The sequence below is a fragment of the Pagrus major genome, chromosome 13 (genome assembly GCF_040436345.1).
Source record: "Pagrus major chromosome 13, Pma_NU_1.0".
NCBI lineage: Eukaryota > Metazoa > Chordata > Actinopteri > Spariformes > Sparidae > Pagrus > Pagrus major.
The window spans coordinates 2,916,002-2,936,337 of record NC_133227.1 but is presented as its reverse complement, the minus strand read 5'-3'; the positions used below and the strand labels follow the sequence as shown (position 1 = coordinate 2,936,337).

Genomic DNA, 20,336 nt, shown 5'->3' with positions numbered 1-20,336 from the left:
CACATTACTAAACAGACCTTGACTGAGAATAACCAAGAAGCTATCTCTAATACCCAGGCATAATACGCAGATATCCAGATAATAATTATCTTAGCTCTTTTAAATATTTTAATTGATTTTCCAATCTCTCAATGTGCATGATGAGAGCAGGGATTTTAATTTCTCACTTCAAAGAAAGTAAACAGCTTTTTTGAAAATGTTAAACCTTGGAAAACATTTCCTCAGTATAACCTTGAGATAATCTCCTGCAAAAAGTCTTGAAGCAAGAAAGTACTTTTATTTTTACCAAAATGCATGTTGTTATAATTACTTTGCATTGAGCGTTTTGCGCTTAAAGCTCAACCTATTGTATTGATCTAATTAATCCAAGTAAGCCAGTTTAATTTTTTTACTTTCGTTCCAACGTGGGTCATCTTTATGGTTGAGGGACAGGTGGAACGTCACTATGCGACCCACCTGTCAGACATGCAGCAGCTGTGTGTCTGCTTTAGTCCCCAAGGCATAAACAAGTGCTGAGTGTGTCCTTAACAGGTGACAGTGTCAAAACACTGAATCTCACAGTTGCAAGTGTCAAGTGTATGCCAGTTAAACCGCCTTTCACTGCAGTATCTGTCAGGTTCCATGCAGCAACTAAATGTATGTGTGTAAAGATATATGTTAGCTACAGTGAGGGAATGAAGCTTGTGGAGAAGCAGACAGAGGGCAGAGGGCAAGAGGTCAAGGCTTACGACCATCAGAATAGGGTAAGTGCAAATGGTCTCTGAATCCCTATGGAGCACACATCCAAAAACACTTGAATCTGGTGAACAACATTTACTTCCGCGCTTTCTGTTTGCACTGGAAGAAGGAAGTGTGGTGACAAGGGTTAACAACCGCAGCCATGCCCTCATATACTGCACAGCTCCCCATCCTTTACTGTCTCTACTCAGCTGTGTCAGCGCACAGAGCACTATCCTAGCTAGGTCTCCTGGGCAGACTTTTTCGCAAAGGCTTTAGAATAATAATACGCCTCTTGTATCCATTTCACCTTTTGAATTATAATGAAAGAGATGGTCAAACGGTATCACGGTAATGCTAGATCAGCAATCCAACCCTGAAAAGCTCAGGCCTCTAGAGGGAGAGTTTATTACCCGGACTTCACTAAATTTACTGTCAGGTTTTAAGGTCGAGGGAGAACACAGAGAGGACTTGTTGAAGCTGCCCAGATAAGTTATGGCCCCCTGCTTCATCCACCCGAGGTCACACAGATTCATGGGTCACCCCAGGGCTGGATAGTAAAACAGAAGCCCCTTCAGCAAATGCTGCTGAGTTAGGGAGTTTAAAAGAGGACTGAGAAGCTGGGGAGTGTTAAAAGGAGGATTGACCTTACTCTGTCAATAGACCAACGCTTCAGATCATTTGTCCTGAGTTGTTAATGTGATAGTTGTTAATTTTGTGTAGGGTTTAATTGCTTCGAGGATGCTTAGTCTTAAGGGAACTATTCACAACGGTTTCCAGCTTACGTGTTCTGTTTGTGCGATACACAGTAAACTACTGTTTTTTGAACATTTTGCTTTGACAAACAATTTGTGCACATACCCCATCAAATTACCATCATTTTTCACTTATTATGTTTGTCACTCAAAATTTACTGAGGCAATACTACTGCATGATGACACTATAACAATAAAGCAGACTCATGGATGGCGATCATGTACCATTATAAAGAGCTGGAATTGAGCCTGAACAGCCATATCATTATGGTAACACCCTTCACCAGAATAGGTTCATCACAAGTGCCAACATATCCGCATGGCTAAAAGACTGAATAGGTCGATTACCAGTGACTCCCAAAATGACATATTTCACCGTTTCCATTACAGCATGACTGTTGCAGCGTACCAGTGACAGGTTTATGCTATACCTTAGTCATACGATTGCAGTTTGGTTAGGTTTAAGCTCTAAAACTACTTGGTTAGGTTAAGGAAAACATTGTGGTTTGGGTTAAAATAAGTCTCTTAGTTACATACACAACGTCAGTTACGTTATGTAGTATCACTTTACTATATCAGTAAGCTAAGATAACTCACCATTGACTTTTGGTAACACCCTGGACACAAAGTCTCCTAGGTGAAAGTCCTGTGCACATTTAACCCAACTATCCATCCCCGACCTTCTCTCTATGTGGACCTTGTTGTGCTTGAGTTCCTCCTTTGCTGCCGTATTGTTACTAAAACCACTAGATGTCGCCACCTCACAAGAAAGGTAAATATGGTTCGTAATAAGCTGCTTTCACAGTTGAACTATATGGTTGTTTTCTGATGAGGACAGGCAGGCAAGTGCGTAATGGTCATGGCGGATGGGGGTGGTCACATCCCCACCAATATTTATAATCATCAGTCATCAAATACCAAAAATGGGTGTTCAGTGAATACATCCTGCTATATTAAATATAGTGTCTTTATATCATTTCAATTTGAGTATATTCATAAGGATTAAAACATCATCACCATCATTCCATTTCTGTGTAACACAGTATCCCATTTTTTTGGAATGAGGGTTGTATTAATAACTATTAAATATGTTATTGACTTATTTCAGTTACAGCAATTGATGCACGCTGTGACAGTAAAGTACAGTATGTAATATTCTAACAAACATCAAATAGTCATAGTTAATTTACATGATTGCCTGTCTTGAATGTTATATCACTTTATATGAAATGATAAGTATAAGGACTGGGCTACTCATGAAGGGATGATACAGCAGCATATTGCCAAGAATCTCACAGAGCATTAGTCATTTGAGCTCTTATCGACAAAGTAAATGTGAAAGCTAAAGAGGAAAATTAATTACTCATAAAAGCCTCAACTCAATTCCAAATGAATTTACCGTTTTAAAACTTCTTCTGATGCCACTTTTGTTCAAGCGAAATAAGGCAGAGATGGTGATGAAAAGTGTGGAGACTGCTGAGAAAAGACAGCCTGACAGATGTAAAGTGATGGGAGCAGGAATGGAGTGACAGAGATAGACGGTAACAGAAAAGAGAGAGAGAGAGAGAGAGAGGAAGACGTGTCTGTCCTTCAAGGCACAGAAGTGAAACTTGTATGCAGAAAATTGAGGTGACGTGGTAGAGACAGTGACAGATGTAGTATGTGCTGGTGCCTGAAGCGTGACCACAGGGTCGAAATACTGTGTAAGCACACACAACATGCTCACAGAAACGTGCACACACTCACACACATACATGCACACTACAGAAAACCATTTCTGAAAGTGAAATAGATGAAATTCGGGAAAAGGGTGAAAAAAGGAGATATAATGTAGTTCCTATCCAATAAATGTCACAGAAGACACTCAGCATATTTTTTTCCCTGCCTGCAGGGACCCTCGAGGACCCTGGGAAATGAACATATGTCCTATTGACCTCAGCCACTTGATTCAATCATGGAGCGCTTTATTGAGGTGAAGGCAAAGTCACAGCCTGTGTACTCTAAAGGTTATTGGATAGTAGACTTGTTTTTAGGTTCAGTAAGGAAGAGGAATAAATTATATCCTAAAACTAATTGGACAGTGCGATTTGCTAGTGGAAAGTGAGGCTTGTGGCAGGGCTGAAGGTTAGACCACAACACTGCAGTGATGAAGTAATGAGCCAGGGGGAAAGACAACTGTATAGCTACAACACTTCCTACACATGTGAGCACATGAAGAGAAAGACAGAAACGTCCCCTCTGATTCCTTCAGTTGCACACTCAGATAGTTAAGTTTTTATTTACGTGTCATGCATATGTATATCACACATGGGATTACAAGACGCAGCCGCCAAAGGCAAAAGAAAAAACATCAATCATGACATCATATGCTGTATATATTATGAATGTAAACAAATACATGATTCGAATATGAAAAGAATCCAGTTTTCGTTGTAACATTTGTCCTTTCCCCCATGGCTGTTGCACAGCTGTCATTTTTACTCTTCTTACGATCTTATATTTAAGCCCAGTACTTTGTGTCACTCAGTACCCAAGAAACTCCAGAGCTGAAGTTAGGGGACTGTCTCAAAAGTATACAGTACATTTACATAAGAACTGTACGTAAATACAAATTGAAGTGATTACAGTATTTAAGTCTTTTCATTTTATGCCACTTTCCCATTGTACCATGCAAGAAAGGCAACAATTTCCCTCTGAGATGTAGGTGGGTTCTGTCAATAGCTTTCTCATTAATTTTTTATCACACTCGGGACTATTTTAAAACACTCAAGACCAAATGTGTTATTTATTTTAACTGATGAAGTTTATTTTCATCTGGACTTTCTCCAATTGCACACAAACCTCCTTGTAAAAAAATATACAACATGACCAAATGAGCCACTATGGTCTATTTTATTCATCAATAGCTTTTTGATTTTTTTTTATCATACACCCTTCAGACAAACTTTACATTCATGTGGCCTTTCATGGGACCTGCTAGCTCCTTATGTGTACACAACTTACAGTTTTTAAAGAAAAATGCATGCATACATTATACTGTAGCCCAATACAACCCTGAATTTCTTACTGTTTAATCCCATGTTTCTATTTACATTATATTTTTCTACCTAGACCAATAACAGTTGCACAGCTTTTACATTGACTCACTTTAGAATTTTTTTTAGGATAATTTATTCGATTAATTTAGGTGCACAGTTATATATACAATATTTTTCTTAAAGTCATATAAGAATATTATAAATGACAGGAAATTAAGTAGTATGTAGATTTCTTAACAACTCTCGGTGCATCTCCTGCCAACTTTTGGTATACAACAGTATACAGATGATGAACCACATATAGAGTTGTGGCATTACCCCTAATTTTTATACACAGTACATTATTTAAAGTAACATACATACAGTATCTTTATGTAGAGGAGGAGTACGAGGAAACAGAGTAATCACAACTGCTTTAGGCCATTTGTATTTGTATTTGTATCATTATGAAAGGCTTTCTCCTCTTCTCAGGCTTTCCCCAAGTAACTTACAAACCCACTTAAATACCAGATTTCAACTGGACATACAAATCCCTGCTTCTTAGATAAATTGTATGAAACACACCTCACCATACTCTATTTCATCATCCTAAATGTATGCAGTTTTGTTTTCATATGTTGAAAGGGAAAAGCCAGTGGGAGACATGTGATGGCTTGTGGTAATTATATGAATGCATTACCATGACAGACATGTTCATCGCAACACCACACTCTCTGAAGTGGATCATGGGATACGCGCAGCTCAGTCACACTGTGAGATTGACAGCTTAAGGTGGGACCCCTGGTCTGTCTCCCTGTCCACTCCTCTTTGATTGTAATCTTGCTCTGGACATGAGCGAGAGCAGGAGATGTACGAAGCAGCAAAGAGAGAGGCGGATTCTCAGAGGTCAGGTTCCCCACTGCCTGCCCCTATCCATTAACTAATGGTTCCTCACTTCAAATGGCTGTCACTGTAGCTGACAGCATCCTGTTGTTGTCACTCTGGATACACACAATAAAAGATCCTAAGTGGCAGCAGAGCGCTACGTGTTGGATAGTTGTCATTTTCTCTCCATATAGACGAGGAGTGATATTGTTTGATACATAAACACTGACACATTGTAAACGCTCTTCATCCACAGCCACAAAGTCAGATATCAGTGTTTATTTCCAATTGCCTGTGACAGTCCGTGAACGCCGCGCTAGCCTCTTGTTCCTCATCCTGTTTTCCGCTCCCTTGTTCTCTCCCAGTTGGCCTTTAGTTAGATCAGTCAGTGAGTAAGTATCACACTCGGGGGACAGCTGGTTTGTGTTTACAGTCTGGAACGAGTGCACTGCAAGTATTGTCTAAACAATTTTAGTCGCTATATTCCCTTAGGCTCAGCATTTCCAAGAGCCAGATCTGTGCCAGAGTGTCAGGACGCAAGGAAAGAGTTTGTTTGGCTTGCAGCAGCCCAGTGAGGGGGAAAAGAGAAGGGAAGTACTCTAGAGCTTCAGACGAAGACCGTATGGTTTCTGGATGTGTGGAAATATTATCAGAATTGAAAAGTGTTTCTTTTGTGTGCGTCTGTGTGTACATTATGTCAGGATTAAGCTGTATGTATACGTGTGTCAGCTGAAACGACAGTTGCTAGTTTGACAGGAAAGAAAGGACTGACCTTGACACCCTGACGTTCTTATTATTATTGAATGATAATTACAACTTCATTATGTTACAATTTTATTTCACAGTAGAATACGTTGGCAAGATAATAAAAGAAACATCTAGCTTTATGTGTGATGATAAGCTGACAGGTATTATAGATATCTGCATTGTTGAAGGATGTCTGCATTAGACATATGTAGCCTCATTAATAGACCGTTGTGTGTGCAGGTTTTTCCTTTTTTGCTTTTCTTTGAACAATAACTTGCTGACGAGGAGAGACAGATGTGCCAAAGGGGGGAAAGCAGTTCTGGAGAGTCATGTCAACAAATCTGTCTGTTGAAGATAGACTTTATATGTAGAATGCTTTGGGTTTCTCTCAATTTCTTCTGCATGTCACCCTACATCCCTCCAAATCATGTCGGATATCATCTTGTTGTGGATAATGTATTTCAGCTCTGGTTGTTGCCGGGGAGACACTGTTTGGCTCGGCCCATTTCCCCCGACACTAAATCTTTTCCCCCTCTTTTCCCGCTCGGCACTGAACCTCAGCGCTGGTTGCATTTCCCTGCAGCCTCGTAGCAGTAATGCAGCCAGATTTTATCCATTTCCAATAAATCTCCATGCTTGCTGTGTCAGGTTACTCTGATGTCACACTCATTTGCTGATTTGCGACACGGCGAGAGAAACTTCCCGGTGGGCCAAATAACCAGCACTCATGTGCTTAGCTACAGAAGTGTTTGTAACGACTGAAATTAATTAGCAGTGAAAAGCCATCATCAAGTTGCAGCTTGCAACAAACCCTGTTCTGACATAAGCTACGATATGTCTAGTGTGGCCTATATTTTACTTGTGAATTTGTCAGTGTGGCGGTATTAAAGGCTTACAGCATGGTTGAGTAATCCTGCTGTCACTGAGAGAAGAGGGATGGTTGTGCGTTTGCTCAGATATTAGCCTTATCCATCCTCTATCTGTCACTCTGTAACGCTACAGTCAACAGCACCCACCAGCCATATCTGTGCTCAAGGTTAATACTATCTTCCTTGTGGGGTCAAAGGTCATGTCAGTTTTTCATTTCAACCCCTTGTCAGTTTTCATTTGCTAGAGCTTTCTGCCTGCTCTCTCTAAATATCTGCTCAGTGTGATATCATATCACCTAGTAAAAGTTAACTGTAATTCTGTAACGAGAAATCAAGCTGAGTAAAACTCCCCTCAGGGCGTGAAAATGAAAAATGAACTCTCTCCCAGATGTGTGCCATGTAATTGTGGTTTGATGTTTGTTAGTGTTTCTGATTAGGATGCCAACTTCTTAGATTATCATTTAAGCTAATCAAAATTCTTATGTTGGGCAGACACTTTGCTTTATCGCTGCCAACCATAATCAAATATTCAGAGTGAATACCAGACAGCCAAATTGCATGGAAATTTTACTCAGTGTTTATGGTTGGTTTTTAAAAGGTTTTAAAGTAATATAGACAAACATAGCTTTATCACTGTTTGTTCTTAGCCTAAGAAGTAGTAGTAGTAAGGTAAAATGAACGAGTTAAAATTTGAATGCCTTGCTTGCTCTTCGCTTTCGGCAGTGGTCTTGCTGTATCTCCCACATAGGCACACAGTCTCTAATATACACAGATTAAGCTCATCATTGAACTATTATAGCTTGTGTCAAAATCTTTAATACACTACTGCATTATGTATTCATGAATTGTTGGCTCTGTGCAGTCAGACCAATTCACCATTAAAGGTATAGTGTGTAGGATTTAGGGGGATTTATTGGCAGAAATGGGATATGATATTCATAATTATGTTTTCATGATCACCTGAAACTAAGAAACGTTATATCTACTGAGGGTGCAGGTCCACTTCCAGGAGTCCACTGTGATGCACATCCTTTTGTTTCTGCAGAAGCCCAGAATGAAGAAACCTAACAGTGGTCCTTAAGAGGGCATTTCACATTTTTTTGCGACCACCGTAGGGGAGTTTGTTGCACACTGCAACCTCAACATTAGATGCCCTTACAATCCTACAAACTGGACCTTTAAAGTCCAACTAAAATTAGACTGCAAGGTATATTCTGCTCCAACGTGCACATTTGTCTGGTAAATCTTGTGTCATGTGTTCCTCATTGGAAAAAAACAGGAAGGAAAGGGAAACATTGTTGCATCTTTTTGGTCTCTTGATGTCGTCCCCTATCTTTTTCATTAATCTGCCTTAATACTGTTCCAGTCTACATAGTCACTGCCTACATAGAGGTCGTACTTGATTTTATGTAGCCAATGAATTCACTTTATTTTTAAACCATAGTTGCATAAAACTTGGACGTTGCCGTTCTATGATAGGCAGACTCATACTATAACAGCCAGACAGCAGACTGTTACACAATACAGGAACCCCAGAACCCCAAATCCCATATCCCAATCCCATCCCTTTCCAGATAAAGTCTCCTTCTTAGATATATTAAAAAAAGGTGAACATGTCTTGTCCTGGACCTTAAATTTTTGTACAAGCTATTTAGCTAGTCAGCTGCAGCACATTAAACAGAATGTATTTGTGTGTAACTGCAAATACCACTTTGGTTTGTTTAGATGCTGCTGTGGACGTTACTCTTCACTGCCACTACTTACAACACAGTATCTGTCCACGGCTTGTAAGCAACACAGTGCGGGTTTGCTTTCTTTCTAGTTCCCTTGCTGCTGCTCTGCCTGCAAGCTGCTGTCAATCAAACGGACACGACCTTCCAGTGGTTGAGAGTGTTTCTGATATTTCCTCAAGCCATTTTTTCCCTTTCCTTTTAATAACGATTAATGAATTGACAATGAATTCAAAACTAAACAGGCAATATTCGGACAACAGAAAGGGATTATATGGAATTTTAGCTGGAATTAAAAATAAAAATATTAACCTGTTGCAGGCTGTTTTGTGTAACAGTCTTTAAATTATGTATTCTAACTTTGGAAATTTGCTTGGTGTATTTAATCAATATGAGCAAAACAGGTATGTAGCCAACCAGCTGCAATTGTTTGGGTTACCTGTGAGATTTAGCAACATATCATCTGCATAGTGATGAACTCAGATGCTACTATGCTACTACACTGTACACTGTACAGTACTTCACTGAATTACTTCGTGGAGACGAACAGACAGTTGCAAGTGCAGCAGTATAGTAAAACACTGTTTGTGCAGTATTTTTCATCCTGCTTACCCAGCACAACCAAAGATTTGGGTATCTCCTCTAATAGGCTGCAGATGTGGTGAATTATAACATGCAGAAAATAGGGGAGAAAGAGTGAGAGAAAGGAGTGGTTCCTCAATGGAAAGCTGAATAATGAGATGAACAGTTCCAAAGCACTACAACCATTCCTGTGCCTCCCTGGCTGTCAGTTCTGCATCCCTTATTTTCTGCCATTTTCCTCCTCCTCCTCCTCCGCCTCCTCCTCCTTCTGGAGCATCGCTTCATCTCTCTCCTGTGGGAATACTTGGGAATGTGCAGACAGGTTTGTGATGGGGCTGCTGATGCTGAAGCTGCTTACTGAAAGCTTTGATGACCAGCGATGTGTTCCCCATTATTGTCACATACACTATATACAAATTGTGTGTATGTGAGTGTCTATCCATGTAAGGTGCATAGTATGCAGCAGCAGACTGTATAACAAGGGTGTGTCTGTATGTTTTCATGTTGGTGCTGCTCTATGTTTAAAAAGCTAGTGCTGTTTTTTTTATTTTTAATATTAATGTTGAACCACATGTCAAAACAGCAAAAAACTATTTAAATTAGATTCATTCAAGTACCTGAAAAAATAATAAAATAGTGCCAAACCTTGCTTTTAAAAAAGCCACTTTAAGGCGCTGTGTTTTTTGTTAATCTTTTAAACATCAACAGCCTTTTGTGATGTTGACATTGCAGAATTAAAATAGGCAATTTCAATATTTTTCCAATTAATTGTGTTGTGTGCATGTAGTAGTAATTAATATTCACAGTTTGTGTTTGCTTAGCTGGCAGCTTCCTTCCACACCCTGAAATTCCTTTTTTCTGTGTCATCAAGGCCAATTTTCAAGGTCTCAGTTTTATTATGCGAGACAGAGACAGTGAGAGAGAATAATTGAGAGTGTTCCTCAATCTACTACACCTAACAATCTAGTACAAGTATCTACAAGCACCTTTTGGTGTTTACAGGTATGGTTTTCCTTCCATTCATTCTCTCAAATATAGGAAAGTATAATTTTTTCAAATGCAATAGAATATGATAAAATGGAATATTTCATTATGCACGACTCCCTCTGCCAATAAAACCCTCCTCTCTGTTTGCTCAATCTATGTTTTTCTCTGTGGAAAACTCCCCTTACTGTTTCTCTCAGACTTCCCAAGGCTATTGCAGAGATATAACAAAGAAGCACAAATACAGACAGCATGAGATGAGGCTCTGGCAGCTGAAGGAGAGGATAAAGCTGAGAGGTAAAGGAAAACCAAGAGACACCGAAGAGGGACTGGAGATAATTAAAAGGATCTTCAAAGCGACATAGCTCTTAGCGTTGGAACTCATTCTCATTTACACACATATAAACGGCTGTCCACACACGTACATTCAAACCACATAATGCAACTATACTCAAGGATGTGTTGTTTTCATGCTACATTCACGGCATAAATCTGTGTCTTCTACCCGCCCATATGTTTAATGGGGGTTATGCAAAGCACGTCAGGATTCTGCTCATTTTCATAACAGCAATCTACTGGCAATTTATCACAATCAAGCATGAAAAATCTGCTATTATGCCGATGATTTTTTTTGTTTCAGTGTAATATATTTCTATGTTTCTAGGAGAACAATGCAATTGCATTTTTAGGATTAAATGTCACATTGAAATATGGGCGTGATACTAATGAAACGGATTCCTTTTGGAAGCAAGGGGTGTTGCCCTGTTTCACCTTCTCTATCCGTGAGACTTGCATGCAAAAACACAAACACATGATCAATGAAAGTTGTGAGTTTGCAGGTAATCTATCTGACGAATAGGGGATATAAAGAATAAACAACTAGTCTACTATCAAAACCACTAGCTGACACTCGGCATTGTTGTAGATTAATCTTTCATCTGTGATTTTAGCACAGTGTACTATTGAGTGACATCATAATGCATCATATCTGTAGTAGGCTATTTAGAGCTTTTGAGATGACCTAGCTACAGAAGGTGGACATAACCTTAGTTGTTATTGAACAGATATTACTTTAAACAGTTGTTTTCTGCACTATTCCATGTTAAACAACAGAATTCAAGGTGAATGAACAATGTCATCGGCCCAACCCTACCCCAGTATCCAATGCCATACCACCACACTACAATGCAGCGTCTTTCCTCAGGCTCTGAGACTCCTGAACTCATCCTCAACACTCCACTATAAAAAAAGAAGAAGCTTTTTTTCTCTTGAAGCATAAAGGGACTACAACTTGTGTTGTAAAATTAACCTTTGAACTTCTAGTTAAATATTGATCATCTTAATTAACTTACAACGAACGCCATGTGTGACTTTCAGCACTGTCACCCTGCTGCTATGAAGTGTTGCTTAGGGCTTGTAATCATGGCAGTTCTGTCCAGGGTCTCGGAGGTCAGAGGGACGAACAGCTGATTTGACTGTCTGACAACCTGTCAGCAACTGGTCTCCCCCCAGAATAATGTGTGTGCATGAGTGTCAGTAAGAGAAGGGAAGATGAGACAAACACCACCTGTTACTGTGTGAATGGAATATTTCCATCAGACCTCTCATATTCTACTGATTGCTTCAGGGTAAAATAGATGAGAAAGTAGGATTTTAAGATTTTTGCCATGAAACCAAAATAGGGATAGGGCAATAGGTAATCAAAATAGCACGCATGTTCATAAAGCATTACACGGTTTGCTAACAGTGAAATAACTATTGACTAAACTTTAATTACCTAAAAAATGCAAGTGTGTATTCATCAAGCAAACCTGATTGCATGTTATTATTAAGTACTGATAAATGCACAAGGTGACACAACAAAACACAACCAGACTGAAGAGGAAATTCTGAAATAATAACATGAAACACCCGTATGTGTACAAAATTAGGACAAGGACAGGCAACTTTATTTGCTCTGTGCTTGATGGCTTCTCCATTTTCTAGAGCCACATTATCTATGAGGTGAATGACAGGTGTGCTTTCCTGCCCTAATGCACGAATTTGCCTCGGCTGCAGAGTGCTAATGTGGCTGCTTTTAAACATAAGTATATTCAGATGTTCCAGAAAGTCAATATGGACTAAGAGAAAACAAGGCTTTTATACCATTTATGTCACCTTTATGGCTTGGTAATTGATTTCAGTAGTACTCCAATGTCATTACATCCAGCATATCCTAAGAAATGGTTGGCTAGTGTTGGATATATTTGATAGTTTTAGTGTTTTGTTGAGAGGTACATTCTGTCAGATCTCTCCATGCACTGCTACACTGTGGTACAAAAAAGTCTGATCTTCATCTGACTACTTTGTTGACCATAAGCAAACTCCATCTCTGGCTTTTGCATCATCTCATGAAAGATTCACAGACACACATAAGAATATACTTTTCCAGGCTCCTTTCCAATAATTTATCCCAGCAGCCTCCAAGCAGAGCTGGCTAATTATCCACTCGATGAATTTATTTGGAGTGAGTGAAGTGAACTAGGAGTCATAGCTGGATTGATAATTGAACTGATTGCGTGCTGGGTTTCCCGAAAACCTCTCTCTTCTAATATGGTTTTGTGGACCTTTAAATGAGTGCACTAATGTCAAGAAATTAAAAGTTTTCAGTGTGCATGTATGTGATTGTGTTGGTTATGTTGCTGTTTGTTTGTGGAAGCTATAAATACATAGTTTCTATTGGCTACTTTCACCTCTGCTGTCTGTTTTGTTGCTGTTTTGTTTGCTGCTGATGTCTCAAACCTTTCCTCGCATCCCTCTATCAATTATGTGTACGACATATACTCTGTGAGAAATGTGTTACTAAAGGTCTTGCACCAGAGCATCAACAGGCAATAAAACATACACACCCACCTACCAGAGATGTACATCTTCCTCGTTCACTCTGTATCTCGAGTGTGAGAAGCCTCTCTAGACGGGTGGTTGTTTAATTGACAGGTGCTTCACTAACTGGTTCCCTTCACTGACAGATGAGGAAGTTTTTCACACTAATAGCCATCGGACACCTGTGTGTCTTGTCAGTTTTTTTTTCCTTGAGGTTTGTTGACAGCATGTGCAGAGACAGCACAGCCAGTGTGATGTAGGAGCACTGTCAGTTTGATGTCTTATATCCCCGCTGTCACCTATTCTCACTCACTCACAAAGTGCCATTTATAAATAAAGCCGGAGCCATGTGTTGTTGTTGTTGGCATGCATGTCTTTCAGCCCCCTGCATTTCTAGTATCTAGAAAAAACAAGCAAAAAACCATATCAGGGACAAGGACTGATCATGAGCAGCATATCTGATTTAATTAGGGGTTTCATACCTTCTTTTCATGCATTTATTTTTGAAACACATTATATTTATATTCACTTGCAGATTTGTCTTCTTATTTTTCCATCGCTTGTTTTTGTTTATCCCAAGTGCACGGTGTACCGTTTCCTGCATGTGTTATCATTTTAATAAGCTGATGTACAATAAATAAACTATAAAGTCTGAAGAATTCATATGAAATATACTGTACGCAGACAAAAGAATTGTAAATATTTTGGGCCAGGGCACTCATATTCCCTCCTCTCTTAGCGTATTTTCTTTCCCGGTTTTGCTTGTTTGAGTGAACTTGGCCTTGGGTCTGCCTCTCTCCGCCCTCTCTATCTGCTGCTGCTCTGTTGGCATTGATTATCTCAGACCCGAGGTATCGGCTGTGTGTGTGTGCACGTACTGTACGTGCGTGTATCTGTTTCACCGTCTCCAGCTCCACTGCATGCTGAGAAGGCAGATATCTCTGGAGGTTCTGTAATAGAGCGGATACTGTTGCCCGCCTCACATTGCCATGGGGGATGAGGGAGGGAGCGTGGAAAGTTGTTGGGGGATGGAGAGGTATAAGTAGGGGAGAGGGCAGAGGATGAGAGTATCCACCATTTACTAGATATGAATGAAATCCTATCTGTTTGATTAGCCCTTTGACTCCACTGGTCACAAACGCTCCTTGAGCTAATTGAATTATGTTTTTTTCAGGAGATCATACAGAATGTACTGTGCTTGTACTGGAGCAGGTCACTGGTGGGTTTGCAACTATTAATTTAGGGTTGGGCAATATAGCGATAGTACATCATTATCATGATATTTATTAACACATATTTTGTAAAAGTACCAAAAGTCATCCCTACAGTTTTGTCCGAATATTAATATTGAGGCCTTTGGTCAAAAACATCATAATTGATTTTGTTGTCAGTCCAAGCCTATTTGAAGTGCTTTTATCAGATTTGAAATATTGAGATATATATTGTGTATTGCAATCTAGCCTAAAAATATTCAGTGTTTCCCACACAGACTTTACTTGGGCAGGCCGCCTGAGTATATTTGGCAACCCACTTTATTTTTTTAAATGTTATTATTTTATCTGTCCGAGAGAAACAGAGAGACGAGGTAAGCAACTGTGGGTGAATTAAGGGCAAAACTATGTAGTCAAACTTTTAAAGTGATTCTGAATGAGATAGTTGATTTATGAGTCTCATTCTGTAACTTTGGTGAAATGACCCTGTTAACAGCACAGTTTTAGAAGGTAACAGCACAAATCCAAATTCAATAGCAGCATTTATTTCCAAAAACAGTGTTCTGTTACTCTGGATCATACTCAGCATATGACATCAGGTGTTGCACTTTCACTATTTACAGCAATCCTGTATTATTGCCATGGCATATTACAGCCAAGTTATAGCAATCGTGTAGAATATACTGTAAAATATTCCTGTTTGATTAATATTACCCGGAATACAATTCAAACTAAGGAGTTTTGCTGTAACAATGACATATGGGACTGTACTGTAGGTGTCTTCAGTAATGTGCTGTTAAATCTACAGCGACATCTGAGAGTGTCCTTCTCAACGGTTTCCATAGGGACTATTATTTTATTAGAAAGCAGTGCCATTGAAAATTCCTCATGGTGATGCTGTTGGATTATCCAGAGTGATGGGACCACTTGTTCTGGAAAGACACGTAGCTTTATGTGCTTTTTTTCAATGCTAGGAACTCCACAATTCACCATTCATCTCCATTGTATTGGGGGAGCAGCCGAAGTCTTAGAGTCGTATATCTCAGAATCAATCAAACCAAAACTATCTGCATATACAGTGAAGTGAGAAAATGTTTTTTGTAATTTGAGTGAATTAGCCATTTAATGAAAAGAAAGTGCGCAAACAGGCAAGAGTGTCATTAATACTTTGGGAATTGACACATAACCTTAATAGATATTAATGTTTTCTCCCTGAGCGAATGTGTGTAGTGGGGAGCAACAGCACAGCTAGATGACTTCAGTACCAAATTGCTTCTGGGAGGAAGAAGTGCACGAAGCTTCACACTCCCGTGAACACGCAGCAGGGAATGTGCTGTACATTGTTTACAGTATACACAGTCTGCCATGTTAAATAGCCCTCGCTGTCACTCCCATTTGGTTTGTGAACAGAACGACAAGCTCACAAACACCGGGACTTTAAAAGCTTGCGCATGTTAGTCAGTACGCTCCAATGGATGCTATTAAACACGGGTTACCTACTGGGTGTAATCACAGGTTTCAGTCCCAGTAAATCTCAGTGTTCCTTGCCTTGTAAATTACTGTCAGACTACTGGAAATGTATGTTGACCTCCCGCTTTTCATTCAAACCCCCGAGCAGTTGCATATTTACTATATCAAGCAGAGCGGAAAAAAACAGCGCGCCCCAACAACAAACCAATTAATTTGGACACATGCTGCCATATGAGACTGAATCGAAAATTAAGAGAATGGGAGTCAACCATGGCTAGACAGAAAAAACCTTGGTGTAATGTGGAGTTCGGTGGTTTGTTGTGTGGGAGGTGGAGATGCGAACACCACAGACTGGAGCGGAAATGATAATTAACAATGACCTCGACTCGACCCTGATTCCCTCCTTTACACATGCTATTTTTTTCTCCATGAAGGCTTCAGAGACACAAAAGCAACTCTCGCTGCACAGACTGTGAAGGACAACATTTCATTTGAGTCGACAATGTCAGAATAGTCTTCCGAGAAAAGGTTATCCCTTTCCTTGACTGCCCTCTTTTCTCATTTCTTCCTATTTGGATCCAGACAGTGCTGAGTTCACTATGAGGAAGACAGCTGGAGGGATTACAGTCAGCTAATTATAAGATATCTGTCCATAATTGCAGTGGATTACGCTATTATTCATACAGAGCTTAGCCGCGCAAAATGCCTTAACCACCATCACATTACGTAGCATATATCGCTATGTATTAGTCACTATTTATACAGCTGAAACTAAATAGCACAATTCAGTTTCAGTAGCCTTGGTAAGGGTAAAGGATAACCAAACCCTATTACCCAATTACAGCTCTTCTCTCAGTCTGTAACGCATCATTGATGACTCCATTAGGCTCGTGCATTGAGGTTATTGTTGGACAGAAATGAGGAGATGGCATTCAGGTAGCAGATCAATTTATGAGAGTAATTCCAGGGGGAGTGCGTGATTTGACTTCTGGGCTGGCCTTAAGAGGACAAACAGACACTTTAGTGGAGGAAATGACTTGAGCAAATAGCAGATTTGAAGAAGAAGTCCTGTCTTTTTCTCCACCTACCCACTCCTTTCAAACGCTTTAAGAAGTGTCTGTGTGGTTAAGAAGATACTATTTTAAAAATCCTCTTTTTTCTTTCTTGTGTTTACTCATTTATACTGTTGGCGCTGTTGAGTAGGGGTGTCACATTATAAACAAAGGCACAAGTCAATTCAATTTTCTGTTTAAACATTTTTTCTTCTTCAATGACAACTATGCCATTGTTAGACTATGGCATCTGGATTTGTTGAGCTTAACAAATCATTGTTTTTCTGCCCTGATACTGTCATTTACTTCTTTAAAAAGATAAGGTAAGGTAGTTTCTTTACAGCAGCTATAATATTCACTAAAAATAAAGATTCCAGAGTTCAACAAAGAAAAACACCACCTTTCTAGGATCCAACAATAAACAACGAAAGATAGAAATACAGTATGTTAAAAAAGTTTGGTTTCTTTTGGTAAGGATCTCTGAAAAAGGAAATAAACCCAACATCTCCAACTATGGGATGTAGCTCCTTTAGTTGATCATCTTTGTGCACGCAGGATATATGTCTGGAAGTGCAGCTGCAGAATACTGCGGAGCTAGTTGTGTAGTCATTAAGAGAAAAAGAATACTGGGTGATCCTGCTCATTATTTTGATGATTGAAGCTCGTTTCGATCTATTTTCAATTTGGAATTGAAATGGTGACGCCCCTATATGGGAAGTGTATTGATCACTTATAGTTCTTTGGCTATGACATAATCATAGTTTGCATGTTATATTAACTAGCTAAAAACAATCTCGTGTGATAAGTCAAGTATTCAGTATTCCTGACTCAAGTAGGCTATGTTTGTCCAAATTTAAAGATACTACAAGGGCTGTTATAAAACATTCTCAGTTAAAGACTTTTGCCAGTCGCTGGGTCAGAATCCATTTTATGCAGGTTGTATAAGTTACAAAGTGAAACCTACTTTTAATGGCAGGCTGCTGGGGATAAATTGTGGAGTCAAACATCCAGACAAAAGAGGCGCTGTAGTCCGGTGGTACGGTACGGCACTAAAACAAAGTTTACCTTTGTTTTACCATTGTCACTTCACAGTTATTAGACTTACATAGCCACGAATAGATACATTCCCTCATCATTATGCATCCTGCAAACAACATGTGCCTAGCCAGATCAAAAGAACTTTATGTCATGAGGCAGTGGTGCTCATACTACTTTTGACCACAGGGGGCGCCAGATCCAACACAAAATGAAAGTTCCTTGTAGCTGCTTTAATGAACTCAGAACTGTGAATCTGCAGGAAGTTGACATCGTCAGACAAGAGAAATTTGTCATTTTTTTGTCATGGGATTCAGCGGACGTGAATGAGCGACAAAGTGAATATTCACAGAGCATGTCCCTCCTTCCATCTGCATATATCTGTAGCCAGAATGACAGTATGTTGTTTATCGCCCTCGCTGGTTTTTAAGATAATCTATTTAGCAATATGTTCCCTTCACTCCCTCCTTCCTCCTGCCCATCACAGCAGCTGTCTCTGCACACATGGCGCAGCAAACCAACCTGAACGTTTTCTTTGCACTGCTGCTAAAACCAATTAAATTTACGGCAAAGAAATCACCTGATTACAAAGCCCCCCTCATCTTTCCCTCTGGTGTGTGCATTCATGTGTGCACCTGTGTATGCGTGCCACCAAGGGCAATGTTAAGAGCTGATCAGGTGGGAATGTGACATACTTTCTGGTTGTGCGTGTGCCTGTCTCTTTCCAAATCCATATGGGCGCAGCACTAATTAAATCCAGCCGGCTCAACCATTCACACCACCGGCTGCTTGGCACTGAGAAAAAAAAAAAATCTGCTGGTGTTCTGTCAGGTAATATGACAAAACCAGCAGGAAGAGTTTATGTGGGTGTGCGTTAATGTCAGGGAGAGAGAAGGGGGTGTGATTGAGGCTGCAAAATGACTTTGTTTGTGCGCAAAGAGCAAGAGGGAGTGAGCCGGCCTGCAGAGAGAGAAATATTAATTCTAGTGTTTGTAGATGGAGCAGTCAGATTGGCTGTTGATGATGTAGATGTCTTTGTACGAGACAAGATTTTGTCAGCGGGGTTAATAGCGGAGGGGGCGTCATGTCACACAAAGGCCTCCTCACTGAGCTGACCGACAGGCTGCTCGTATCTCCAGAAGTGGGTGCCTCTCTCAGCAATTTCCAGGCCTTATCGAATCTAAACAGTATAAATGTGTTCCTCCCCTCGCCCCTGACCCCATCACTCCTCGTGGCTTTCCACCAGCCCCTTCCATCTCCACAGCAGCAGAAACGTATTACTGTGTTATAAGTGAGGTGACTTTAGCCCCAGATTTATTCTCAGAGTGCATCCCTTCCATTCTGCTCTCCAGAATTGTTTACTAGTATTTTTTTCTCGCACACGTGCATGACCGAGGTCACTTGCACGCACTAATTTTATAATTGTCCTCTTGACGTGTGTTTCCCAGTAATTTCACAGCTGATATGTTGATCTTCTCTACGGATTCCGCTTGGTTTGTCCGTGCTGCTTGGGAGGGCTAATGTGTTGGTTTAACGGCGTTGTGTTAACAGGATAAAGATTTATGGGGGGGCAGAGCAGCATGTGTTTTGTGGTCCACACAACAGATAGATAAATAAATGGAAATTGGGTCCATTTGTCACTGCCCGGGCTTGCCTGGGATGCCGTGTACCTGTGGAGTACAGAGCCCAGCAGAGATGTGACACCTTGTCCCAGCCGGTGCTTCATCGGGTCGTCCGTCACACGTGTTCCCGAGCTTGTTACACCCCCCTGTGCGCATTACTACTGGGGAGAGAGAACAAGGCAAAGAGCTACACCTCTGCTTGAATTCCTGCTTATTGTGAAGCACTGGTTGAGTTTGTTTTTGTAATAAAAAGCCACATGAAGCTTGGAAATAACATCCTGAAAGAGAAGGACACTGAAATCACTTTCTTTCAAACAAGGCCCATATTTTGCATTGATGTGAGAATTGTAATTTGCACCTGGTACTCAACAAAATGTTTTTTTTTATTCCTAATCAACCTCAGTTCAGTTAAAGAATGTGACACATTGTTGATAAAATAAAAACGTAATTGGCACAGTGTAATGGTTTTCATTCACAACATGAATGTCAGTCTCAAATAAGATGAGATTTGTCAGAGACATCTCATTTGTTAACCATACACTAAATCTGTAATCTAAAAGAAAACCACTCATCTAAGCGCATCTGTTATTGTAGGAGATGGCAGCAGCCCTTTGTGTGTCAGATTGACTCGAATTATTGTGTCACATTAAAGACGCAATCATACGCAAACTGACACCGACGTTGTTGTGTAAGTTAATGTCTCATTTAAAGTAATTACCTGCAGAGACCTGGTTTAGGCAACAAAAAGACTTTGGTCAATGTTCGGAAAATGATTGCTACATTTAAATGTTAACTAAC

General features: G+C 40.0%; 1 protein-coding gene across 1 annotated transcript in view; it reads left to right on the top strand.

Annotated features, from left to right (window-relative positions):
* The window catches only part of LOC141007250 (roundabout homolog 1-like), an 83,200-nt gene that overhangs the window by 19,372 nt on the left and 43,492 nt on the right, over positions 1-20,336 (top strand). The window lies entirely within an intron of this gene.